At 41.1% G+C, this 25,185-nt stretch overlaps 1 long non-coding RNA gene across 1 annotated transcript; it reads left to right on the top strand.

Annotated features, from left to right (window-relative positions):
• The first annotated feature begins 19,339 nt into the window (after positions 1 to 19,339).
• LOC306642824 lies at positions 19,340 to 21,886 on the top strand. Its single transcript, XR_013758699.1, has 3 exons — positions 19,340 to 19,447; positions 19,759 to 19,844; positions 21,068 to 21,886. It is a non-coding gene; the product is annotated as an uncharacterized lncRNA (long non-coding RNA).
• Positions 21,887 to 25,185: the final 3,299 nt, after the last annotated feature.

Raw genomic sequence — 25,185 nt, 5'->3', positions numbered from 1 at the left:
AATTCACCCTGCTCCTCTATCATGGAGAGTAGCTGAAATCTCTGATCAGTTCTTCCATTTTCAGCTGCTGCCTTTCACTGGGCCACCCGGGGCCCCGCTGCACCAGTCAATCAAGGATTTGAACAAAGATTCAGAATATGAGATTTGCTCCTGCAGCTCTCCTTTCCAGAACACCTCTCCTAACTAACTGCTAACTTTTCTATCTGCCCATCCCAATTCTGTCCATGATGTCTGAGGACACTAAGTCTGCAGCTGTCAACCACCCCACACACCTAAAGAATAGGATTCAGGCATAAAACCAGAACCTTCTACATCTTAAACTCCCTTATCTTAAGGGAAGACAACTGGCTCCCTGCTAAAGTGAAATACTACTTTTGACCACTCTTTGGGCTTCAGTTAGCTTTTTATTTGTTAAATATTTTGTTCCTAGTTTATGATTATCACCTACAGGGGGTGATAAAAGGGTCTGAAAAAGAAAGAGACTCCACTCTGTCTATAAGCCAGAATTTTCCTATTATTTTTAAACTTTAAATCAGTGGTTCTCAAACTTCTGCATATTGGAATCACCTGGAAAGCTCAAACTATACTGTGACCTGGGGCTGAGAATTTTTTAAAGATTTCTTGATGACTAATACATGGACAAGTTTGGGAATTTTTTTTTTTTTTAATTAACCATGGTTCTTAAGTAGAACATTAAGAGTTGATCATTTTCTTTCCAGACCTTAAAAAAAAAAAAATTTTTTTATACTCTTTGTTTGGACAGTAGACAATTTTTGCAAAAGAGATATGGATTGCTATAGAGTTATTTTGTCACCCAGGCCAACTCATAACATGCGTTTGAAGTTTGGCACATGGTTCTTACTTTATGTAAAGCCATCCCCATAAATAATAGGCCTGGAAGCACAGGCAGGAAGGTAAACACTCATTTGCATCTAACCAAAAATTAAAGTTATCTCCAGAAAGTGGCAAGAGAGCAGAAAGTATTATTTAGAGAGTGTTCGATCTCATTAAGTTCATTAACAAGAGAATGAGTCGTCTTGACCTCTGAAAATCATGACCTTTAATTAAAAACAGACTGCCTTCTGGGCTGAGTTTTACCATGCAGAGGGTGAAAAGAAAAACACATTCAACAAACGCTTTGTGGCTGATGATCACAATAGCACAGCTGACAAACAAGGGAAGCATGATAAATGGATGAATAAGAATAAGTCGTGCAGGGATTTAGCCAAATGTCAAGGAAACAGTTCTTGAATGAAATGTTCTACGGATACCAACAGAACGCACAACCTTGACGTACCGCGTGGATGACTTACAAATGATTCAATTCCCATGATGGAAATTTACTCAGATTTAGGAAGTACATGGTTATAGACAGACATTGAACCAACAGGGTACAGGTAAGGAAATGAAATCGCAGAGGGACTCCAAAAGATAAATTGTTACCTTAGGAAACAGTGTCAGCTTGTTCTTTTGTTTTTGAGAAATATTCCAAACTATTGTTTTTATAAATAAAATGACTGGAAATTGAATATATTCACATTTAATAAGATCATTCAAACTTGTGATCTTAGAACAAATTCAGCTTTTCTTCCATCTCAAATTATTGCACATTTATATACACACCTAATATTTTCTGTATATAATATATAAAGCAAATATGTATACTTGCATTATATATTCCATGTAAGTAGTAAATACGTGTATATACGTATGTACGCATATTTTAAAAATTTTTTATTTGTCTTTTTCAGTTATACATGATAGAATGTATTTTGACATATTATACATATTTGGAGTACAACTTCCCATTCTTGTGGTTTTACTTAATGTGGAGTTACACTGATTTTGTATTCACATATGAACATAGGAAAGTAATGTCCGATTCATTCTACTGTCTTTCCTATTCTTATCCTCTCTCCCTTTCCTTCATTCCCCTTCTATTCTACTTCTATTCTTCCCTACCCCCATTTATTGCGTGTTAATATCTGCATATCAAAGAGAACATTTGGCCTTTGTTTTTTGGGATTGGTTTATTTCACTTAGCATGATAGTCTCCAGTTCCATCCATTTACTGGCAAATGTCATAAATGTTTGTTTCCCACAGTTTCAGTTATCAATGGTCAATCAAGAGCTGAAGTTATTAAATGAGAAAATGCCAGAAATAAACAACTCAAAAGTTTAAAATTCCGTGCTATTTTAAATAGCATGAAGCAGTTTCATGTTGTCTTACCCTGCAAATCTTTCCTCTGATGTATTCACATGCTATATACAACCCGCCCAGTTAGTCACTTAGTAGCAGTCTATCAGATCACTGGAGGTATCAGTGCTTGTGTTCAGGTAACCTTTTGACTTAACATTGATCCTGAAGTGGAAGTGTAGTGATAATGGCAAACAGGATATGCTAAAGAGTGACCATGAAGTTCTTCCTTTAAGGGAAAAGGTGAACACTTTCAATAAGGTAAGAAAAAAATCCTATGCTGAGGTTGTTAAGATCTGAGGTAAGTATAAATCTATCTGTGAAACTGAAGAAGGCAAAAGAAGTTCATAAAAGTTTTGCTGTGTACCTCGAACTGCAAAACTTATGCCTAGAGTGCATGACAAGTGTTTGGTTAAGTTAGGGAAAGCATTAAGCTTGTTTATGCATGTACTGGAAAAAAAAAAAAAAAAAAACAGATGTAGGATTCAGTACTATCTGTGGTTTTAGACATCCCCTGGGTGTCTTGGAACATATCCCCTTCCAGCATAAGGGGAGACTACTATTCAGACCATCCTGATTGACAGCCGTTCAGTTTTTCACTTTTAGATAATTTGAGGACTGAGGATATAGCTCAAGTCCCTGGATTGGATCCCAATGCAACACACAAAGAAAGATGGTTTGAGAACAATATGCATTTATTAGAAACCATAAATTGAATTTTGATCTTATTCTACACCAGCCATATATGCTGTTGTAATTCAGGGCAGCTGTAACAAGCCACAGCTCCCAGTCGGTCATGGAACGGGGAGAATAAACTACGGATATGCCACAGTATGGGTAATGTGTTGACAGCTTTGTTTGGATACAGATATTCAATAAATTACATGAGTTATTCAATACTTTATTATAAAATAGGCTTTGTGTCACACTGCCCAACAGTAAGCTAGTGTAAGAGTTCTGAGCATGCTCAAGGCTGAGCGATGAAGTCGGTTAGGTGCATCAAGTGTATTTTGGACTTTCAGTGTTTTCAATTTAGGATAGATTTATCTGGGTGCAACCCCATCTTAAGGAACGTTTATATTATAGTTTTTGCCATTTTTTCTCTTATGTACAGTAAATCTTCACAATCTAGAATATCATTTATTTTAACTTCTCTAACAGTCCTGCTGCATTACTAATTCAATTCAGTCCTTTCACAATTTGTGCATACACCCAGAGATCATGTTCTAAACCACAAATACATACAATTTTTATTTATTAATTGGGAAACTAAGGTGTGGAGTAGAGCTCCACACTAGAGCACTTACCTAGCGTGCAGGAGACCCTGGGTTCCGCCCCCGCCACTGCAAAAATAAATAAATAAGAAAGGAAAAGAAAAGATTTAAAAACTCAACAAACAAACCAGAACTTCTAATTGAAGGACTTTTATAAATAACATTTTTTTGGTATCATCTGTAAATCCAGGATTGCAATGAAAATGTCAGATTAATTTAGAAGGAAAAGATAACATGTATGGAAACATTATTGTTTACTATATTATTATTATTGTATTTATTGAACACCTACTGCACGTATCTCCTTTAGTCTTCACAACCCTGAGCAGGTGTCACTCCCATGGTATAGTCGAGGAAACTGAGACTCATCCAAGTTCAACTTGCCTGTGGTTACCCGCTATAATAGAGCCCCCCCGGCACCCCACTGGGTGATTCTGCAAACCTACCTGCTTCTACACACTTTCCCTGAAATGAATAACTTGGAAATGTCCCCATTTTTTTTTTTTTTAATCAAACTGTTCGATAAAGATGCGGGGGGTTACTTTGGCAAAAAATCATCTACAAGTTTTATTTTCCAAGTACCTCCGCTTACTTTTCTGCTATCAAATTACTCCCTCCCCTCCCCCACTCCATTTCCTTTTGACCACATCTGCTTCTTGGGGAGACTTGCAGGAAGATCTGACACATCCTTCTGGCTTCCTAAGTCTTATGACTAGCCAGGGCCTGACATAATGAACTCCTCCATGCCAAGAAATCTGTTCTGTAGCTCCTCTGAGTAAGTATTAACTTGACACTCTGTTACTTGGTGCATTTCATTTCCTTTTCTAGGTGTCAGATTTCTGAGCCTGCAAACTTGGGCTTGGGCCACTACTTTTTTTTTTTTTTTTTTTTTAAGTTTCTGGTTTTTATTTTTCCTCAGATCAAATCTCTACACTCATCCAGTGGCTATAGTATAATCTCATTTTTTTCTCTACATAAATTATGGCTTTTTCCCCGATTAGAGATTGAAGAGACAACGCTTACAGTTTTAAACCCCACCTGCATTAAGAGGAAAGGGAAGGTTTACGACAATAGTTTCCCATTCTTCTCTCTTTCAACCCCAAAACATCTATCTTTTTTGAAACACGGTGATACATGTCAATTGGAACTAGAGGGCTTCAGTGGTTACACCATGGGGTAAAGATCAGCTTTAAAATAAATCAATACCTCCACGCAAAGAAAACAGAACATTGCTTTCCCTTCAGAGACCCAAGATATAGCAGGAATCAACAGCCTGTGCGTCCCCACCTCCCGCTTGATGAAAAGATTAACTGTATTTGGTGAAATGCGTTGCTGTTTGCAGGCAGGTGCTGCCCTGATTTGCCAACTCCTTGTTAATTTGAGCCCTCAGAGGTACCTTTGATCAGCTTTCTCAGAGCCTCCCCAGTTTCCCGAGTTGGCTCGGGAAACATCAAAAGAGCTGTAAAGCAGCCTCTAATCTCAGCCTTCCTGTTTCTATGCCTCCCCCTAGGTTCACACACCACAGCCTGGTTTCCTTCAAGGGCATTTTCCACCTCGGCCTGCATTGCGTTCATAGATGATTATGCAGGATGTCACAACGTTCCACCCTGTGTCCTCTTTCAGGGGGTTGTCCCGCATTGTAACTCAAATTTCTGCCAAAGGAGAATCTGGATTCGGGCTCATTTGCAATGACATGTTTGTGGGTATGTGACTTGATGCCGGTTGGCCTGAAACTGCAAGTAACTATAAGAAACAGGGCAGTGTGGGGGAAACTTTATCATCAGACATGCAGTTACTAAGCAGGATATATTTCTGTCCATGAAGCCAGATATGATAACAGCTTTGGCTGAGATGCTGAGATTCTAGCAGTGGGTTGGGAATTCTGATCTAGCAACACTGCAGTGCTCCTTACCAAGACCTTTTTATTTGAGGGTGATAGGTCAGATTGGATCTAGTCTTCCTTTCATTAAAAAAAAAAAAGTTTAATTGACTTCTCATTCTTTTTACTCTCCATGACAAGCCCATACCTGCTCTTGGGTTTTATTTCCCTTTCAAGGCCATATAGTTTTGGCTTCTAGAATCTTCTTTAGAATATTTAGATTTTTTTTTTTTTAAAGAGAGTTTTTGCATTGGGAGTGTCTTTTAGTACTACCAGGAGCAAGGGAAAAAGAGAATTGAACTTGTGTCACCTCAAGCAAGTGTGTGTGGTGGGGAAGGGTACAGGGGCTGGAATCCGGGGTCTCAGTCATATTAGGCTAGTGCTTTACAGCAGAGCAACCCCCCACCCCCAGCCCTCCAAGCAAGTTATTTGGCATCTCTAAGCCTGGGTTTCTTCTTCTCTAATTTGACAAAACACTTACAATACTATAAACCTCAAACAAATACCTAAGTTGTTGAAAGGATTAAATGAGGTAACAAAGTGGAAATTCTTTCAATTTTAGAGAAAAGATAATTCTACTACAAATGAATGCTGTTGTTGAATCTTTGATTGACTCTAGGTAGGATAGATTCAGAGTCCTGCCACCTGGCGGGTGAATGTCCCTAACCCAGCTTCTGCCTTTGAGCTCCTCCTGCGTGGCCCTGGTCTCGCCCATTCCCGCCACGGGGGCAGTCCACTTTTCTTGGCTTCCAAAAACAGCAGCAGCAAAGTGCCCTTCGCCCTGACCCTTCATGCTGTCCTACTTCCTTCTCACCTGTGACTTTCTATGAGGAAGTCGTGTGAGGGAGAGGGAGCGCAGAGACTGTTGGCTGTTACCCTGAGGACAAGGGACCGATCATCTCTTAAACCGAGCAGTTAGATCTTTGTTCACCAGTTTTACAACATCCAAAATAGCAGCAATTTTTGTTTCACAGCGCTGGGAATTGAACCCAGGGCCTCACAGGTGCTCAGCCAGCGCTCCCCCTTGAGCCCCACCCCCCGCCCAATACCGCAATACCCGTTCTTAATTACTAACCGGCTGACCATGCAGTCTCTGATTGGCTGCTTCTCCCTCTGGACTCCCCTAAATGGAATACTCTGAAGAGACCACAGTTGGTCTTTTGTGATTTTGATACTAGTAGTTCCATCCCTCAATATTTGTGGGAAACTGATTCCAAGCCCCCCCCCCCCCCATGGACACCAGACAGGATGCTAAACTCCCTGATGCAAAATGGTGTGGTTTTTGCATATAACCTGTGCACATTCTCCCATATACTTACTTTAAATCATATGTGGGATACTTAAAATATCTAATGCAAGGCAAATTCTGTGTAAATAGTTGTTGCATTGTATTGCTTAAGAAAGGAAAAAGGTTTGTGTATGTTTAGGACCAACACAATTTAAAAAAATATTTTCCATCCATGCTTAGTAAAAATGCAGCTGGTTAAGGAACACATGGATATGCAGGAGGGGCTGTATAACTGAAGCTGTCACCTGATGCAGAAGGAAAAGTACTAACGGGAAGCACCCTGTAATTCCAGTCACTCAGAGGCTGAGGCAGGAGGATTGCGAGTTCAAAGTCAGCCTCAGCAACTTAACAAGGTCCGAAGATCTCAGTGAGACCCTGTCTCTAAATAAAATACAAAAAAGGCTTATCCCTGGGTTCAATCCCCAATACCAGAAAAGAAGGAGGAGGAGGAAAAGAAGGAGGAGGAGGAGGAGGAGGAGATGTCCTGACCTTAGCTTCAGAGGCCTTAATAGAACACTGACCAGCTAAGAGTGAACTAGTTTCCTCACCAGGAAAGCAAGGGTTGGATTAGATGTTCACTTAGGCTTTGGAAAACTCTAATTTTCTAAGCACATAAACAATACAAACAGATCTAATAGGTTATTTGAAATCAACAAAAGCTGTATAAAATATTGATCACCGTAAGTGTAGTTAAAAGATTGGCTATGTGTGCAGACTTTTGTTTTTGTGGTGCTGGGGATCAAACCCAGCAACTTATGCATGCTAGGCAAGTACTCTACTGCTGAGTTACACCCCCAACCCCAGAATGCAAATGTAATGGTTCATAGAGGGGTCACAAAATGTTGAAATGACTCATTTCTTTGGGCAAAACCATTAAAAGGGTGATTGCAAATTTTAGGATTGACACTTCAGTCAAGAGAAAAGAACAATCTATGTTAAAACATTAAATTTGAAAGCGTTTTGTTTCAGGTAGAAATAAAGGGAATTAAAGCCAAGTGTGGTGGTACAAGCCTGTAATCCCAGTGGTCCAGGAGGCTGAAGCAGGAGAATCCTAAGTTCAAAGCTGGCCTCAACAACTGAGGCCCTAAGCAACTTAGCTAGCGAGACCCTGTCTCAAAACAAACAAACTAAAAAGGGCTGGGGATGTGGTTCGGTGGTTAAGCCCCTCTGGGTTCAATCCCTGGTCACGAGAAAAAAAAAAAAAAAAAAAAAAAAAGGGTAAAGGGAATCAGGGTGAAGAGGAGGCTTGCCCATAGTAGAAGAGGGGCAGGAAGGAGGAAAAGAGGTAGAGGGGACAGGGCAGGGGTAGGAATAGTGGTTGCGTTACAGCCTGGTGGCTAGACAGTGCCAGGTGAGCCCCGCTAAGCCCAGTGGTCTTCACTGGACATGGGAGGAGGAAAGATCTAAGAGGCCTGAGGATTTTTCTTTCCTTTTTCTGTGCTGGGGACAGAACCAGGAGCTTCGTACATGCCAAGCACGCCCTCTACCACTGAGACCCCAGCCAACCTCAGGGATTTCTTGAGAACAGAGAGAGATCCAGATGGACCTGTAGTTGATTAGGAAAAGACTGTACTGGATCAGTGTAAACTCGGCGAGAAGTCAGACGAGCATTTGAAACCCCGAGAGTGAAGAGCCTCGTGACCGCATGGATTTCGAATGCGTGGCCTCCAGCGTCAGGAGCTCAAGCTTTTAAAACTGGCCGTTCCTCCAGAGCAGCTGGGCGATGCTTCCACACTAAGATTCTTTGAAGAACAGGGTCTTTCTTGAGAGAGAAACGCAACAAGGTCAGGCAGATGTCTTCTTCGAGCTCAGGAGGACTGAGGCTGAGGTGGAGAGGGGAAAGCAGGTGGGAATAGGACTCCAGGAAGCAAGGTCCCAGCCCTGGCTGTGCACCCCGAGCTCCCTCAAGGCTGATACTCATTGATACAGGTGTCTATGCATCCCGTGTCCCTTGCCCACACCACCTACTGTCACCTCTGGAGTTTTCAGGTACCAGTGCAAAATACACATGCAGGGGTCCTTCTAAAGAGGACTCCTGTCTTTTTCCTTTCTGTTGACTTGCTATGGTGTTTTCTATTTGCCACTTAACGTTTTAAGTGGAGAAGAGCTATAATTTTAAATTACTGCATACATGTTTACCTTTTATCTTTTTTTTTTTTTTTTCTTTTGGCACTGGGCATCTAATCTAACCCAGGGGTGCTTTACCCCAGACCTTTTTTTCTTTTCAAACTTTGAGACAGGGTCTCACTAAATTTCTGAGGATCTCACTAAGTTGCTGAGGCTGATCTTGAACTTGAGATCCTCCTGCCTCAGCCTCCTGAGTCGCTGTGATTACAGGCATACGCCAGAGTGCTCTGCCATTTCTCTTTATCTTGTGCTAAACGTCAGTTTTTTAAACAGAAATACATACTATGTCCTTCATAAGTGGGATCATCCAAATTACAACTTTTATTTCATTGCTTGTAGAAACATGCATCTTTCATTCTAACTAGAAAAATGAAAACAGTGCACGGAAGTAACTAAACTAGTTTTTTTCCTCTTCACTTCTTAATACACTGACATCCTACCAACGTGCTCCACTTTGGCTTACGGGTCAGGAAGGACTGGAAGCCAAAGGAGCTGCAGAGGACCCTTCCCTCCCCTTGCCTTCCAGGTCATGGTTCTCAGCCTAAGCGGTTGACTCTCACAGGGAAGTTAACAAGAGTAGGAAAGAATATGATAGGGTTCCTTAGATGTCAGCTTTTTTTCTGACTCGAATGGTACCTTTGGAGCTGTCTGCACCTCCCCTTCCCTGCTTCCTCAGGTGTAGGCATTTACCTGGCACTCCCTCACTTTGAGGCCTGGGTCCCCCCGCACCGAACCTGTGTTAAAGGGGCATTGGCAGCTTTGCGTGTGAATGAGACAGCGAGGAAAATGGTAAGACGCGAACCCCATGTTCAATGGTTCAAGGCTGGAAAGCTCATCGGGTACTCTGGCTGCTTTGCCCTAGCAGGGCTCCAAGACCTAGGGATCTCAGCATCCCTCAGCCCAGTCACTCCAGGGACCCCTGGAGATGGGAAGCTCTGCTGTAGTAGGCACTTCATGTTTTCTCCCCAGAGACATTTCCCTTTTCTTCTTTCCAAGAGCATGTGTTTTCCGGTTGGGGAACCATACAGGACTTTTAAGCTAATCGGTGCATCCACAACCCTGGCCTTAGTAATTGCTTCCAGCATGGCGCTCCCCCAATACCATAAGAATCAAACTCATGGCTTTGCTTAGAATGCTGGGACAAAACTGATCTCGCCTCCCTTAGACCACTGCATACTGGTGTGAGGCTAGGAACGGCTGTGTCCTAGGTACAGCTGTGTCCCTTGTGCCACCAGGACAGGAGGCAGGCCAAAGACAGTCTGTGGAAGAGGGTAGAATAGAGAAATGAACAGAGTCCAGGAAGCCCTGATTATGTCACAAACATCTAGATAATTCCAGACCTGGAATTACCTGGTTTATAAATTTGGTACTCATAGGAAAAATTATTTTATTGTTTCAACCAGGTCTATTTACCTTGTAATGGCCTTGTCTTAGTCGATGTAGGCTCTCGTATCGCCTCTAACACAGCAGTCCCCTCTTATCCATGGCTGAAACTTCTACAGTTTTACTTACTTGTGGTCACCTGCAGCCTGAAAATATTAACAATAGTATAATGCGGAATTAAGATATTTCGAGAGAGAGATATCATATACACATAATGTTGACTATACTTTATTGTTATAATTATTCTATTATTAGTTGTTAATCTTTTACTTTGCCTAATTTATGAATTAAACTTTGTCACTGGTATGTATGCATAGCAAAAGTATGACATACATATACATGGTTTGGCAGTATTCCCAGTTTCAGGAAGCCACTGGGGGGTCTTGGAACATGTCCACCATGGATCAGGAAGGACTACAGTGCTAATGCATTTATGGCAAGTACCTGAGTTTTCTAGTAGCAATATGGATTTACCTATTCACATTTTTATCCACATGAACTTGCCATTAAGATATTTGGTCAGAGCTGGACAAACTGACTCTGATCCTGAAGAACTATAAAGCAAACTGAATTATATAAAGAAAACTTGTGGCATTGGCTGGTTGTTGAGGCTCATGAACAAACTGAATTAAAAATACTGTGCTATAGCTGAGCACAGTGGCACATGCCTATAATTCCAGCAACTCTGGAGGCTGAGGCAGGATCTTGGGTTCAAAGTCAACCCCAGCAACTTAGCCAGGCACTTAGCAACTCAGTGCGACCCTGTTTCTAAATAAAATACAAAATAGGGCTGGGGATGTGGGTTAGTGGTTAAGCACTCTGGGTTGAAGCCCTGGTACTGTGCTACAACATAGCACAGACTCCAAGAGATGTAGGGATAGCTTACCATGAAAGAGTTCAGAGTAGCTGGGTACAGTAGAATGACCTCAATTGTTTAAAGACAGAAGATCAATCTCTTTCTTTCCTTTCTTTTTATGCCCCTGGAGTTTGAACCCAAGGACTCTCTACCACTGAATACTTGCACAGAATATTTGTCAATATACATCTACAGCTCTTTTTCTTTTTTATTTTGAGTCAGGGTCTCACTCAGTTGCCCAGACTGGCCTCAAACTTGTGATCCTCCTGTCTCAGCCTTCCAGGTAACTAGGATTACAGGATGCTCTGTGCCTACCAAGACTAATTTTTAATTCCTGATTCTGCAATTTCTCAGCTCCATGACCTTGTCGGAACGTCAATTGCTTGAGATACTAAATGGGAATAACACATATTAAATCTGTACATGGAGATTTTGTAAGGATAAATGAGATACTGGATGTTATAGGCTTCATAAATCATAAACATTAGACAAACATGGTAGATTATTTTGTAGGGCATTTTCCCTTCCCTCCCTCCCTCCCTCCCTCCCTCCCTCCCTCCCTCCCTCCCTCCCTCCCTCCTTCCTTCCTTCCTTCCTTCCTTCCTTCCTTCCTTCCTTCCTTCCTTCCTTCCTTCCTTCCTTCCTTCCTTCCTCTTTTCCATACTGGGGATTGAACCCCAGGGTCACTTTACCACTGAGCCACCACATCCCTACCCCTTTTAATTTTGTAATTTGAGACAGGGTTCCCTAAGTTGCTTAGGGCCTCACTAAATTCCCTAGTCTGGCTTCAAAGTTGTGGTCTTCCTGCTTACTCCCAAGTTACTGGAATCACAGGCATGTGCCATCCTGCCCGGCTGGTAGGACATTTTTAAATGACTTGATAGACATTCACCAAGGAGTGACACTTTCTGTCAGAGTACTTAGTTACTATGTGTCGATTTTTAAATTTGTTAAAAATTGTGGGAAAATGCATGCGATATTAAAATTTACCCTCCTAATAATTTTTAAGTATATGATTGAGTGTCATTGAGAACGTTCTCATTATACAGCCGCCATCTCCATAACTCTTTGTCTTGCAAAACTAAAAACTCTGTTCCCATTAAACACTAACTCACCATTTGCTCTTCTTCCCAGCTTTGAGTAGCTACCATCCTACTTTCTGTTTTTATGAACTTGATAATTATTGGTGCCTAGGATTAGTGGAATTATATGATATTTGATATTTTATGACTGACAAATATCAGCATGATACCTTAAAAGTTTATCTCTGTTGCATCATGTGAAAATTTCCTTCTTTTTTAAGGCCAAATAATATTCTATTATATGTGTATACCACATTTGGTTTATCCACTCATTCATCAATGAATGCTTAGATGCTTTTATCTGTTGTGTTTACTATGTTTCACCACATAATTGTCGCACATTTCATGCACTTTTTTTTTTTTTTTTTTTTTTTTTGGCAAAGAAGGGGGGATGCAACCAGTATGTACAGCTTTTTAAAAAAATTGTGCTGGAATTACTCAAAAATAATTTATTATTAAACTCGGTTTGATGCAAGATTAGGATGCACAGAATTCTTGTCAATATACTTTAAAAGTGAATAATAGTCCAAATCAATGCATGTCAATGATGTCTTTGTGACAATGGCATCTTGGTGACAATGGTGTTTTCATGACAGTTTAAATAGTTTCTGGTCTGGAAAAAAAAAAAAAGTCAGCATATTAATTGTCCTTGATGTGTGTATTAACAGTGGCTCCAGTGGAGCAGCTGGTTAGCATGCAGGACTTAATGATTTGTGTGTCATCGTGCCTGGCCTATCTTCACTTTTTAAAGAAACTGCCAGACTGTTTTCCGTAATGACCACACCATTTGAAAACCTTCCCTCAGCAATGCAGGAAGCTTTCCTCTGCCCACATCTTCGCTGTGGCTTGTTTTCTTTCCTCTGTGTAGTAGCCATCCCAGTGGATGTGAGGTGGTTTCCCCGTGGTGACTTAATTTGCATTTCCTTACTGATTAGTCAGTCGAACATTTTTTTATGCTCTCATGGGCCTTTTTGAGAATCTTATTTGGAGAATTGTCTGTTTAGTAAGTATTTGTTTTTCTCTCCCGTTTTTCTTTTTTGTGGTACTGGAGATTGAACACAGAGACATGTGCAATGCCACATCTCTACCCCTGGAGTACCTGGGATTATGGTATGTACCACCATGCCTGCCTGCAATATTTGTCCTTTTTTTTTTTTTTTTGCTTTTTTTTTTTCTGATACTGGGGATTGACCCAAAGGCTCTCTGCCACATCCCCCCCCACTTTTTTTTTGTGGTGCTGGAAATTGAACCCAGGGTGCGTGCGAGGTAAGCACTCCATCAGCTGAGCTATATATCCAGCCCAAGCCACGTTCCAGCTCTTTTCATCCTACTTTAAGACAGGGTATTGCTCAATTGCTAAGGCTGCCCTGCAGCTTTCCATCCTCCTGCCTCAGCCTCCAGAGCTGCTGGGATTACTGCTGTGCCCCACTGCCCTTGGCTTGCCCATTTTAAAATTGGGCTGTTTTTGTTGTTGAGTTGTAAGAGTTCCTTTATATAGTTTGGATATTAACCTCTTGTCAGATGGATGATTTGCAAATATTTCTCCTATCATGACGTTCAAAAAATTTTAATAGACAAATAGTAATTTAAAAAATCATTTATGGGGTATAACGTGATGTTTTGATACATGGATACATTGCTGAAAGTTTATATAAGAGTATTTAGCATATCTATCACTTCAAATGATTATCATTTCTTTGTGGGGAGGATTTTAAAATCTTCTCTTTGAACTCTTTAGAAATATAAAATACATTTTAACTGTACTCACCTCGCTGTGCAATAGGACAGGAAAATTTATTGCTCCCAACTACAACTTTGTATTTGTTGACAAATGTCACCCCTCACCCCACACCCCCTCCCACTCCAGTCTCTGGTAACCACTATTCTTACTCTCTAATGAGTTTGCCATTTTCAGATTACACATGTAAGTGAGATTGTACAATAGTTGTCTCTCTGAGTCTGGATTATTTCACTTAATGTAATACCCTCTAAGTTCACCCATATTATCATATAAAACAATTTCTTTCCTTTTTTTTTTTTTTTTTTTTTTTTTTGGTAATCTAAGTAGCATTCCACTGTGTATGTATACCACATAAAATCCATTCACCTTTTGATGGACATTTAAGCTGTTCACAAAGCTTGGCTATTGTGAGTCATGTTGCAATGAACTTGGGAGTGAACAATTTTATTTCTATTTATAATTTTTGCCTCCTATATTTTTGACAAAGAATCCAGGTGGCATTAGTCTTCTTTGTGAAACATTTACTTACAGATAAGATGAACCAATAATCTGAATATATTTACAATTGATCTGTTATAGTTGGCTTGGGCTGTTACAACAAAATAGCCTGGACTGGGTAGCTTAAATAATATACATTTATTTCCTACAGTCTGAATATTAACAGTTCAAGTTTAGGGTGCCAGCATGATAGGTTCTGGTGAGGACTCTCTTCTTGGCTTATAGATGGCCACCTTCCCCATGTCTTCACAAGGCAGAGAGAGGACAACCAAGTTCTCTGGTGCCTCTTCTTATAAGAGGCTAATTCCATCAGGAGGGCTCCACCTTCATGACCTCATCTAATCCTAACTACCTCTTTAAGGCTCCATCTCCAAATATCATCAGATTGGGAATGACAATTAAATTTGGGATGGGAGAGGACACAGTTCAGTCCATAATACTATTTAGAAGTACCCAAGATGAACTTCAAAAGGCCATATGACAGCCAGGTGCAGTGGCACACACCTATACTGTCAACTATTCAGGAGGCTGAGGCAGGAGGTTCACAAGTTTGAGGCCTGCCTGGGCAATTTAGCAAGACTCTGCCACAAAATAAAAAATAAAAAGAACTGAGGTTGTAGTTCAGTGGCAGAGTGTCCTAGATTCAATCCTCAGTATCATAAACAAAACAAAACAAAAAATCAAAAAACCCACTGAACAAAATTGGATAGTCCTAAAACATGCCTATGAATGTTTCTTGGGATGATTTATTTCAAAGATGGTTCCATTCCCAGAGACTGACTGTGTGTGTTGTCTCAGTTTCCACTTTGGTAACACACGGTTAGTGAGACTGGGTTATCACCAATGTGCCTCTAAATGTCCAAATTCAGTGATGAAAAATGTAGACAAACATCGAATATCACAGGTATGCTGAAGTCCTCAGAAGGATGTGTCTGCAATTTACTTTGAAATGCATAAAATAAGAAAGACTGATGGTTGAATAGATGATAGACATGTGATATAGAAAATAAGGATCTTGGTAGGACCAAGATCATGGGTAAATGGAAATTTTTCATGCTAAAATTCTTTTTCAATTTGGCTATGTGTTCAAATTTTTCATTAAAAAATGTTTGGAAAAAAATTAGTGATTTGGCATCTCATATTCATGACTGATGCAGAGATAGTGAATAACAACAAAAAGTAACCGTGTAGCTGGTCAAAAGTGAGGAATTGCAGTATTAACCCCAGTTGGGAGGTTAAGGTCATCAGGAAAGGTCACCAGGACTACAGAGTGAAGGGCAGGAAGACAGGGCATCATGGCCTGGAGAAGGGGCTGAGGATGGGAGGTACTGATATGGAGGGAGAAAGGAAAAGAATTGCGCGAATGAAGTCTTCCAAACCAAGCCCATGCTAGGGGCTGTGTGATGTGGGGCTCAGGACACAGCACCCCAAAATACGGCACCTTTGCTTTTGAGATAAACACAGAAGCAAGAGAGTCCTTCTCTCCCTGCCTTCCATGAAGCAGCCCATAGAGGAATTCTCTGACGACTTCTGAAGTCACATGAGAAGTACCCACCCTACACCCAGAGGAGAGGAACATCCTTATCTCTGAAGACACAGGGTCAGAGAAGAATCTAAACAAATTGGCCTTGCTAGGTTGCCCTCAGGTTAGATCGGACTTCTTTATCCATGAGTGTTCGGTTTTCATCAAACTTCGGATAAAAACACACAGGTTCCCTGTTTCCTCAGGTCTTCATTTCTGAAGGCTCGGGAGTCACAGAATGTTTTTGTCTTCTTAGTCTGCCTTTATTATAGGGGCCCACTACAGTTTTAATGTGTTCCCCCCCAATTTCATGTGTTAGAAACTTATTCCCCATATTCATATGTTAATGCTACCTGAAGGTGAAGTGGAGTCTTTGAGAAGTAATCAGGACTAAATGAGGCCATGACGATGGGGTCCCTGTGATGACATTATTTGCTTTATAAGAAGAGAGCTGGGCGCAGTGGTGCACGCCTATAATCCCACAACTCGGGAGGCTGAGATAGGAGGATCGCAAATGCAAAGTCAGCCTCAGCAATTTAGCAAGGCTCTAAGCAATTTAGTGATACCCTGTCTCAAAACAAAAAATAAAAAAAAGGGCTGGGGAGGTGACTCAGTGGTAAAGCACCCCTGGGTCCAAACTCCACTATCACCAAAAAAAAAAAAAAAAAAAAAAAAAAAGAGGAAGAGAGACTTGAGCTAGCCCACTGGCTCTGTCTCACCACATGACAACATGTCGCCTTTCACCATGTTACAGTGCAGCAAAAAAGGCTCTCACCGGATGCTGGTGCCATGGACTTCCTGGTCTCCCAACTGTGAGCCACATGAAGAGCTGTGGGTGTCTGTATAGCGAATGCTCCAGCGACTCAGGAAGCTGAGGCAAGAGGATCAAAAGTTCAAGGCCATTCTTGGCAACTTAGGGAGGCCCTAAGCAACATGGACCTGGGGATGTGTCTTAGTGGGTAAGTGTCCCTGAGTTAAAAAAAAAGAAAAGAATGCACCCGTTCCAGTGCAGACGTGGACACGTTCCTCATGCTGAAAGTGCTGTTGGTGCTGGGAATGGAGGCTGCAGTGGGGACTATCATTATGCATTCCTGGCTTGTACTTATTTGATGTTTTAATCCATTGCAGTTCTTTTCCTATTGATGCTCAAATTGGCTGATCTTTGAGCAGTGAGAACCTCTTTGAGTCAGCTCCTCCATTCTTTCAAAATGGTATAGTAATTTATAACTTTCTTGTGATCTGCCCCAGACCTGAAAATCAGCTCTTTTTCCAAAAAGGTTTTAATTTTTTTTTTTAGGGGGCAAAAGGTACTTGGGTAACCACAATTTATGTTCTGGAGTGCTCATTGGTTTGAGTAATAATTTTTAAGTAATAAGGTTTATTGACTACTTCATAATTAATAAAAAGCTATTTCTCTAAGTTGGTATTTCTCTTGTTAGAGATGTTCATGTTCACTTTCAACAAACAGAATTTTAGTTTAAGGAAGGAGACAATGAGATCCTAGAATAACACACACACACACACACACACACACACACACACACCCCTATGGACACACATAAATTTAGATGTATACATATAAACATAACCAACACGTTGACAGCTATTTTATTTATTTTTGTTTTTTAATTTATGTATTTATTTTTATTTTTTGGTACTGAGGAATGAACTCAGGGGTGCCTTACCACTGAGCTACATTCCCAGGACTTTTTATTTTTATTTTGAGACAGGGTCTCGCTAAGTCACCAAGGGTTTTGCTAAATTGCTGAGACTGGTCTCGAACTTGTGTTCCTTCTGCCTCGGCCTCCTGAGTCACCAGGATTACAGGCATGTGCCACCCATGCCCACCTGTGAGAGATATTTTAAAATAGAGAATCAAGGAAGATGACTCTGGAGGCCAGTTATATTTCATATTATAATGTGTAGAAAATATGCATAGATTTCTGGGTGCTGTAGAAGGGACCAACGGTGATCTGATAAAGGGGGAGAACACTGTGCTTCTGTGCCAAAACCCAGACATGTTGGATCAACGAGGGACTTTGGTACTGGTTTGTGTATGTGGCCAAATCAACATTTATGGATGCTGTGGTTTAAATATAATCTATGTCTAACAAAACTCATGTTGAGGCTCGGTCCCCAGTGTACCTAGTTTAACAGTGTTGAAAAGTGTTGGGCCTTTAAGAGGAATGATTGCTTTTCTTGAGGGAGTGAATTCTTGCCCTCACTGGACTGAATTATATACTGTGATAATGGGTTTTTGTAAAACCAGCTTGACATCTCTCCTTTGCTACTCTCAAACACTTTTCTTTAGCAAGTGCTTGCTTCTCCTTTCTGTCATTAGTTGAAACTCCATGAGTCCCTCCCCAGTAGCTGAGCAGATGCTGGAGCCATCTCTTGAAACTCCAGAACTGTGAGCTCAGTACACCTCTTTCCTTTATAAAGTACCAGCCTCAGGTATTTTGTTATAGTAATATAAAGCAGACTAAGACAATAGACAAAATCTATAACATCTAAATTATTCTGTAAATTCAGGATCTGTAGCTTCCTTTCTTATAGTTTAAATTTCATTCTTAACATAAAATATCCAGAGAGAAATCTCAAACATTGCTGTGGAGGAAATTTGTTGTAGTGAAGGTTGACTGAAATAAGTAGTCTATTCACAGACCAGAGAGCTTGGGGTCTTTTCAAGACAAAAACTTTCACTGTCTTTTTGCTATATAGTATTTGGCTTCTAAATGTTAAGCACCTTCTAGAGAATTAATGGTACTAACTGCTATGTAAATAATTGACCAGACATGGTCAATTAGTCTTAGATTCTGGAGTTACACAAAAGTAAGAAAATGGTAGGCGAGGAAACTCATTTTAGGTGATTCCTTCTAAAATGTTGATTCCCCGTGCCAGGTGACTATGAAGAAAAATCTCAGTGCACAGTAATCGAATCCCTTTTTTTTGCCAAGTATATTTTAGAAAATAAACTGAAGGTGCTGAAGATGTAGCTCAGTGGTAGAGTGCTTATCTAGCATTGCAAGGCCCTGGGTTCAAGGCGGAGTACCAAACACACCAGAAAGAAAGGAAAGAATGAAGGAAGGACGGAGGAGAAAAGGGAGAGAGAAGAAAAGACACTGATGTACACTAGTCACTGCATAAGAATATGCTTTCTAATGTTAAACTCTCTGCTTCTGTGTTTTTATTCTCAGAGGTGGAGGAACAGGAGATCTCACATGGGACTGAAAGAGTCACATATGCCCCTGACAAGTGCCCCTTGGACACAGATTGAGAACCTGCGACCCGGGTGAGGGGCTCACAGCGTTTTTTAGCAAAGCTTTAGGTAAGGGCATTGTCCACAGTACGCAAGCTCGTGCTGTCCTTGCCCTGGCTCATGAGTTAAAATACAACCCCTCAGAGGAGCTTGTCATTGCAGTCATGTGTTTACCTGTGACTGAGTCCTTAACTATTCACCGCTCCCACGCTCTTCCAGGCCTTTGCCAACTTCTTTCCATTCAAATGCCTTTATGGTGAGAGTTCTCAGCTTCAGCTACACAAAAATGTGCAGCGACATGGACGCCTTTGCCCTTTCCTGCCTCCCCTCCAATTTCTGATGTAATTCGTCTTCTGTGCAGATTTCTTTCTTTCCTCCCTCCTTCTTTTCCTTCCTTCCTCCCTCCCTCCCTCCCTTCTTTCCTTCCTTCCTTCCTTCCTTCCTTCCTTCCTTCCTTCCTTCCTTCCTTCCTTCCTTCCTTCCTTCCTTCCTTCCTTCCTTCCTTCCCTTCTTCCTTCTTTCCTTCCTCTCTCTCTCCCTCTCTCCCTCTCCCTCTCTTCCTTTCTCTCTCTCTTTCTTTCTCCCCACCGCCCCCATCGAACCCAGGCAAGCACTGTACCACTGAACTTTCCTGATCCCAGCCCTTTTGCAGGTTTCTTAAAGCACCCAGGTTGAAACCACTGCTGGATGCAGTGTCTCAGAGGGTGGCCAGTGCGATCTGGAATTAGCCTCCACTTGGTGAGTTGTTAGAAATGCAGATAGACTCTCAGAGCGATCTACCTATGTAGTGGATCTGCTGCAGGGGGTCCGATTCTTAAGGGGGAATTCCTAGGAACACTGATATTTGAGAATCACTGTTCTCTGGGCTGTCAAAAGCTTCAGTTCGTCCATAAATCTTGGCTTACCCCGGTTACCATTCATCACTTTCCTTATCTATTAGAACATTTCATAGAAGTCAGAATGTTTGGGCCATTTTCAAGTTTTGTTTTGGTAGCTTCTAGTGTGCCTTCTTTTCCCCTCCCCCCCATTTTTGCACCTTCTAAACTGTAGAATGTGGCTACCACAGGTTAGCCTGGAAGTTTCTATTTAATGAAGAAATTGTCTTTTAAAGTCAATGTCAAAGCAAAGTCTTTCCAGGTCTGGGACTGAAATATTGACCAGACCTTAGAAAGTTGTAGCCGTTGTGTGAAGTTCTCTGTGTGCATTTCCACACTGAAAAGCGTTGTTCTAGTGCATGTGAAAAGACACAGGCCTGTTTAACTGCAGCAGAAACTACTCTCCAGATCATGGCAGGGGAACTGGTGCTGGGTATACGGGACTGGAGGGGTGAGCAGTGACTGCCAGCCAGTGAGGAGCAGCAGGGACTACAGGATGGGAAGGGTTGCACCCTACAGTGTGACAAAGGGTTGGGATGAAGAGTTCCCTCCGGCTCATGACAAATACTTCTCAAAAGTCACAGTCTCTGAAACGGGCCCTTTCCAAACAGGAAAACTAGGATTTCTTATTTGTCAGGATATCTGCTGAAAGAAGGAGAGAAGAGAAAGAGAAAGGAGAGAAGAGGAAAAGAGAAAAAGAACACCAGCTAAATATTTCTTACTTTTTAGAAAGAAGGGCACATTCTTATGTTGAACTGCAAAGAGTGTCAGAACTAACCCCATCTTCTTCTGGGATTATTTGTTTGCCAAGAACCCAAAACGATGCAAAACTGTTAAATAAAGGAGGGTTTGTTGTTTCGTGGTACTGGGGATTGAACCCTACCACTGAGCCACATCTCCAGTCATTTTTAAAATTTGAGACAGAATCTAAGTTGGTTGACCTCAAACTGATGATCCTCCTGCCTCAGGTTCCTGAGTACCTGAGATTACATGCATGTGCCACTGTGCCTAGCTTGATTTTTATTTTATTTTTTAGTTGGCATGTCTCTGAATATACTGTGTCTTTCTTTTGTTTGTTTCTTCCAGTGCTAGGGATCAATCCCAGAACCTGGAACCTGAGCTACAACCCTCTGAATATACTTTCTGAACGCTTTGTTTTACTGTTTGCAGAGGTATACCCAGACATGTTTGACCAAGTGAAAATCAATGTCACCTTTTGGGAAAGCAATTTGGAAATATTAAAGAAAAATGCATGTTCATTTGTCTAGGAATATAATCTACAGATACTGAAGATGCACCATAAAACAATTTTCACTTCAGATTTTTTTTGTCATAATAAGCGATTGGAAGAAGAGACTAGAGCCCACCAATAAAACTTACTAGCATATTATGATTGTGGAGCCATTAAAGTTAACAGGTAGATCACTGAAATGGAGCAATACATGATTAAATGAAAAAGGAATGTGTGTAGTGTGCTTCCACTTTGTGGGGTAAAATATATACAAATTTAAATATGCAGAGATAAATATTTGGAAGGACATATATAGAAACTAGTGAAAAGCAATCTTGCTGCGTGTACAGATTTTTAAAAAAATTTTTTAAAAATATGTACTTCTTGTTTACTAGGAAAAAAATTGTCATTATATAAGTTGCTTTGTCCTGCACATGTCACAACATGCAAACAAAGCATCCAGGATCAGACTGGATTCAGACAGTAGCTGCATCACCAGTGACCCTGGGGTTGCCCCCTACTCTCTCTTCAGCTCACTTATAGTGATGCCGCATGGTGTACCATGAACTAAGTTACAGAAGACACATGAAACAGCCCATCGGGGGAATGAGGCACATTCTCAGTAAATAAAAGAGGCTTAGTAGTGACAATAGTGAACACTTATTGAATGCTGACTATTTGCCTGAAACTGTCTTAAGACCTTCACATGTATTATTTCAATTTATCCTTATAACAACCCTAAGAGATAGGTAATATGTTCATCCTAACTGTACAGATGGGGAAAACTGAGGCACAGGAAGGTAAAATAACTTGCTCCAAAAGACACAGTCAGGGAAGAGTAGAGCCAGGGTTCAAACTGGGTAGTCTGTTTCAAATCTGAGCTCTTATCCAATTTCAGAAAAGCTCTGTTCTTTCTTAGCACAAATTTGAGGCCAAGAGGGTAAGTTAAATTTCTAAATGAAACGCCGGGAATTGGCATATTATAGGATTATGGCAGGGATTTCCTACCCTACCACAAGTCAGAATATTATCAAAATGACACACAGGCCAGGCGTGGTGGCACATGCCTGTAATCCCAGTGGCTCAGGAGGCTGAGGCAGGAGGATCATGAGTTCAAACCCAGCTTCAGCCACTTAGCGAGACCCTAAGCAACTCAGTGAGATCCTGTCTCTAAATAAAATACAAAATAGGGCTGGGGATGTGCTGAGTTCAATCCTTGGTCTTCCCCAACCACACACACACACACACACACACACACACACACACACACACACACACACACAAAAGACACAATCACTTGCCCTAGCGTGCTCGAAGCCCTGGAGTCCATCCTTAGCACTGCCAAAAAAGAAAAAAGAAAAAGAAAAAGAAAAAAATAGCAAAATAACACCTAGGTATTTCTGGTATAGTTGGGGGGACTTTTCCCTCTGTCTTTGTGAATCTGGAGTTGCTGGCAGAAACCCTCCAAGGGAATCTTTAGGCTAAAGTCAACAGGGATCATGAGGTAGGGAGACCCGTGTCTTATGTGTTTCCCATCTCACAGACAAATTTAGACTACATCCATGAAACACATGCCCTCTCTGACAAAGATCTTTCAGGTGACAGACTTCTGTCACTCTCACGTGGTATCAAGTTTCTCATGGCAGCCTAGATCTCATAATTGTCTTAGGTAAGCACTTCTTTAATGTTTAACCTAAATTCTCTCAGTTGAATATTTAACCCAATTCTAATGTGTTATCTTTGCTAGAAGAATTGCTGGCCTTTGACCTCCTCAAAACCTATCTTCAGATCAAGTGCCCTTGAGACCATGATGGATCTAACCACTGAGCACTCCTAAGGAGGCTAAAGCTAAAACACCTTAGGTCCTTCTTAGTATGGTGTTTTACTTTCTTTCCTTGTTTCTAGAATTATCCAGAAATATCTGAATAGAGCTCCCCACCAGTCCACTTCACCATTGTTTACGAAGTGCTTAACACTCCCTTGAATTCTTTTTGGAAATCCCCATGTTCCTGTGCCAACACCTCTCCACTGTTCCAATTTTCCAAATGATTGATCAAGTTTTCACTCTGTAAGATTTCATGGATTTCACCTTGAACAACTTGCTAATCAAGGGCTCCCTGGTGCACCAACCCAAGACTAGATACGAAGATACCAACTCCTTGGAAAGGATTCTCTTCAATCTTTCCAGACTTATTACCTTGCTTAACTAATGTTAAGAAACAACTTGGGGGCCCTTGAGCTGTTCTTTCATGTTTGCCAAGCTTATTGTTGGAAATGCCGGCTCACCAAGCCCTCCCATAGGCCAGGCTGCAAAGAAGAGTTTTCCCTGAACACGTTGGGAGGAGAGGAGGCTGCTCAAGAAATGTGTCAAATTAAATCAGACAGGAAAGGAATTCCAGGGTCAAGTATTTAAACTACTCTTCATTACCTATGTTTGTGTTCTGTCTTTGCAGGCTGCTGCTTCTCTCACTTGGGAATTAGAGACAGAGTTCATATTGACTGATGTGTAAAGCACAGTAGGTGTCTTATTCTGGAAGGGAAATGAAGTGACAAATCTGGTATTTTTAAAGTGTCACATACAGAAGTAAACATTTTCCATAGCAAGGAAGTATTCCCCAAGACAAACAAACCCCTCCAAAATAGACCCTCCCCTTTTCAGTTAGTAGAATATTTGAATTTTAATCTGGGGAGATGTTTTCTTGACTATACTTTATGGGGCCATATATAGTATCATGTAACTCCTTCAGTGTTTCTCCTCATCTTTCATCATTGAAGCTCCTGATAGGCATTGGACTTGAAAGCCTTAGAAAGAAGGATGTGTCAATCAACCAATGACTATAAAGTCATCTCTCAATATTCATGGAGGGCTGATTTCAGGACCTTCCTTGGATATCGAAATCTGTGGATGCTCAAGATCCTTATATAAAATGTGTGTTATTCACACATAACCTACACACATCCTCCCGTGTACCTTTAAATCTTTAGACTTATTACCATACCTAGTACAATGTAAATGCTATGTAAGGAGTTGTTATGCTGTATTGTTTACAGAATAATGACAAAGAAAAAAGTCTGTTTTGTGCAGACAGCTTCCCCTGCAACCTGAATATTTTCCATTCGCAGTTGGTTGCATCCCCAAGAATGAGAAAGGACAACTGTTTATGCAAATCTCAGAAGCCTAGCTATGCAGGAATATTTCTATTTGTAGACCAGTGGTCTTCAGAAACAGCCAAAGCACCAGGATTTCAGATTACAGAGAGCTGTCATTGTTGTTTACGAACCCCCTGCAGAGCCCATAGGAAGAATGCAGTTTTCCCCTAAGTGACAATAAGAGACAACTCAGGCTGAATCTTTTCCCCCTTCCCCTTCCCAAAGTGAAAGAGTTTTTCAATTGAGATCTCAATAGAAGCTCCCTAGTGACACTGATTTACCTATCAAGTTTCCAGATGCAATTAGCATCTCCTTCTCCGAAAAGACGATCTAGAAATGAGAAGAGTGAGAGTGGCCATCAGCACAGTGAGAGCATTTTGTACAATGAATGGCAACAGTTCCGTCAGCTCCAGGGTAGAGCTTGACTTTTGGCATTTGTTGCAACGCTTGCTTGCTTTCGGCACGTTCTATAAGTTCAGGCTTGTGTTCAATCACATAGAAGATGCATGGGAATAATCTCTTGACTGCCAAAATTGAGACGCAGGAATCACAGCAGGGCTTCACATTCCTGTGATTTTTCTGAGACTGCCTCCCCTTGAACCAGCAGTAAGCCCAGAGGACAACACTGCATCAAGAAGTAACGCTATTCTCTTTCTGCTTCCTGGGAGATAATGCCTGATATACAGGGGAATTTAAGACCTATTTTTAAACTTGTGCTAGTAAATTAAGACCGAGAGAGGATTTTCAGACAAGGCCACTAGTTTCTGTTTGCAAAAGGAATTGATTTGATATTGGTTTAGCAGTTGAAAGTCAAACAGCCCAT

The sequence above is a fragment of the Sciurus vulgaris genome (genome assembly GCF_902686455.1).
Source record: "Sciurus vulgaris genome assembly, chromosome: 13".
Lineage (NCBI taxonomy): Eukaryota > Metazoa > Chordata > Mammalia > Rodentia > Sciuridae > Sciurus > Sciurus vulgaris.
Note: the sequence above shows the minus strand (reverse complement) of the source record. Positions and strands in the feature narration are given on the sequence as shown.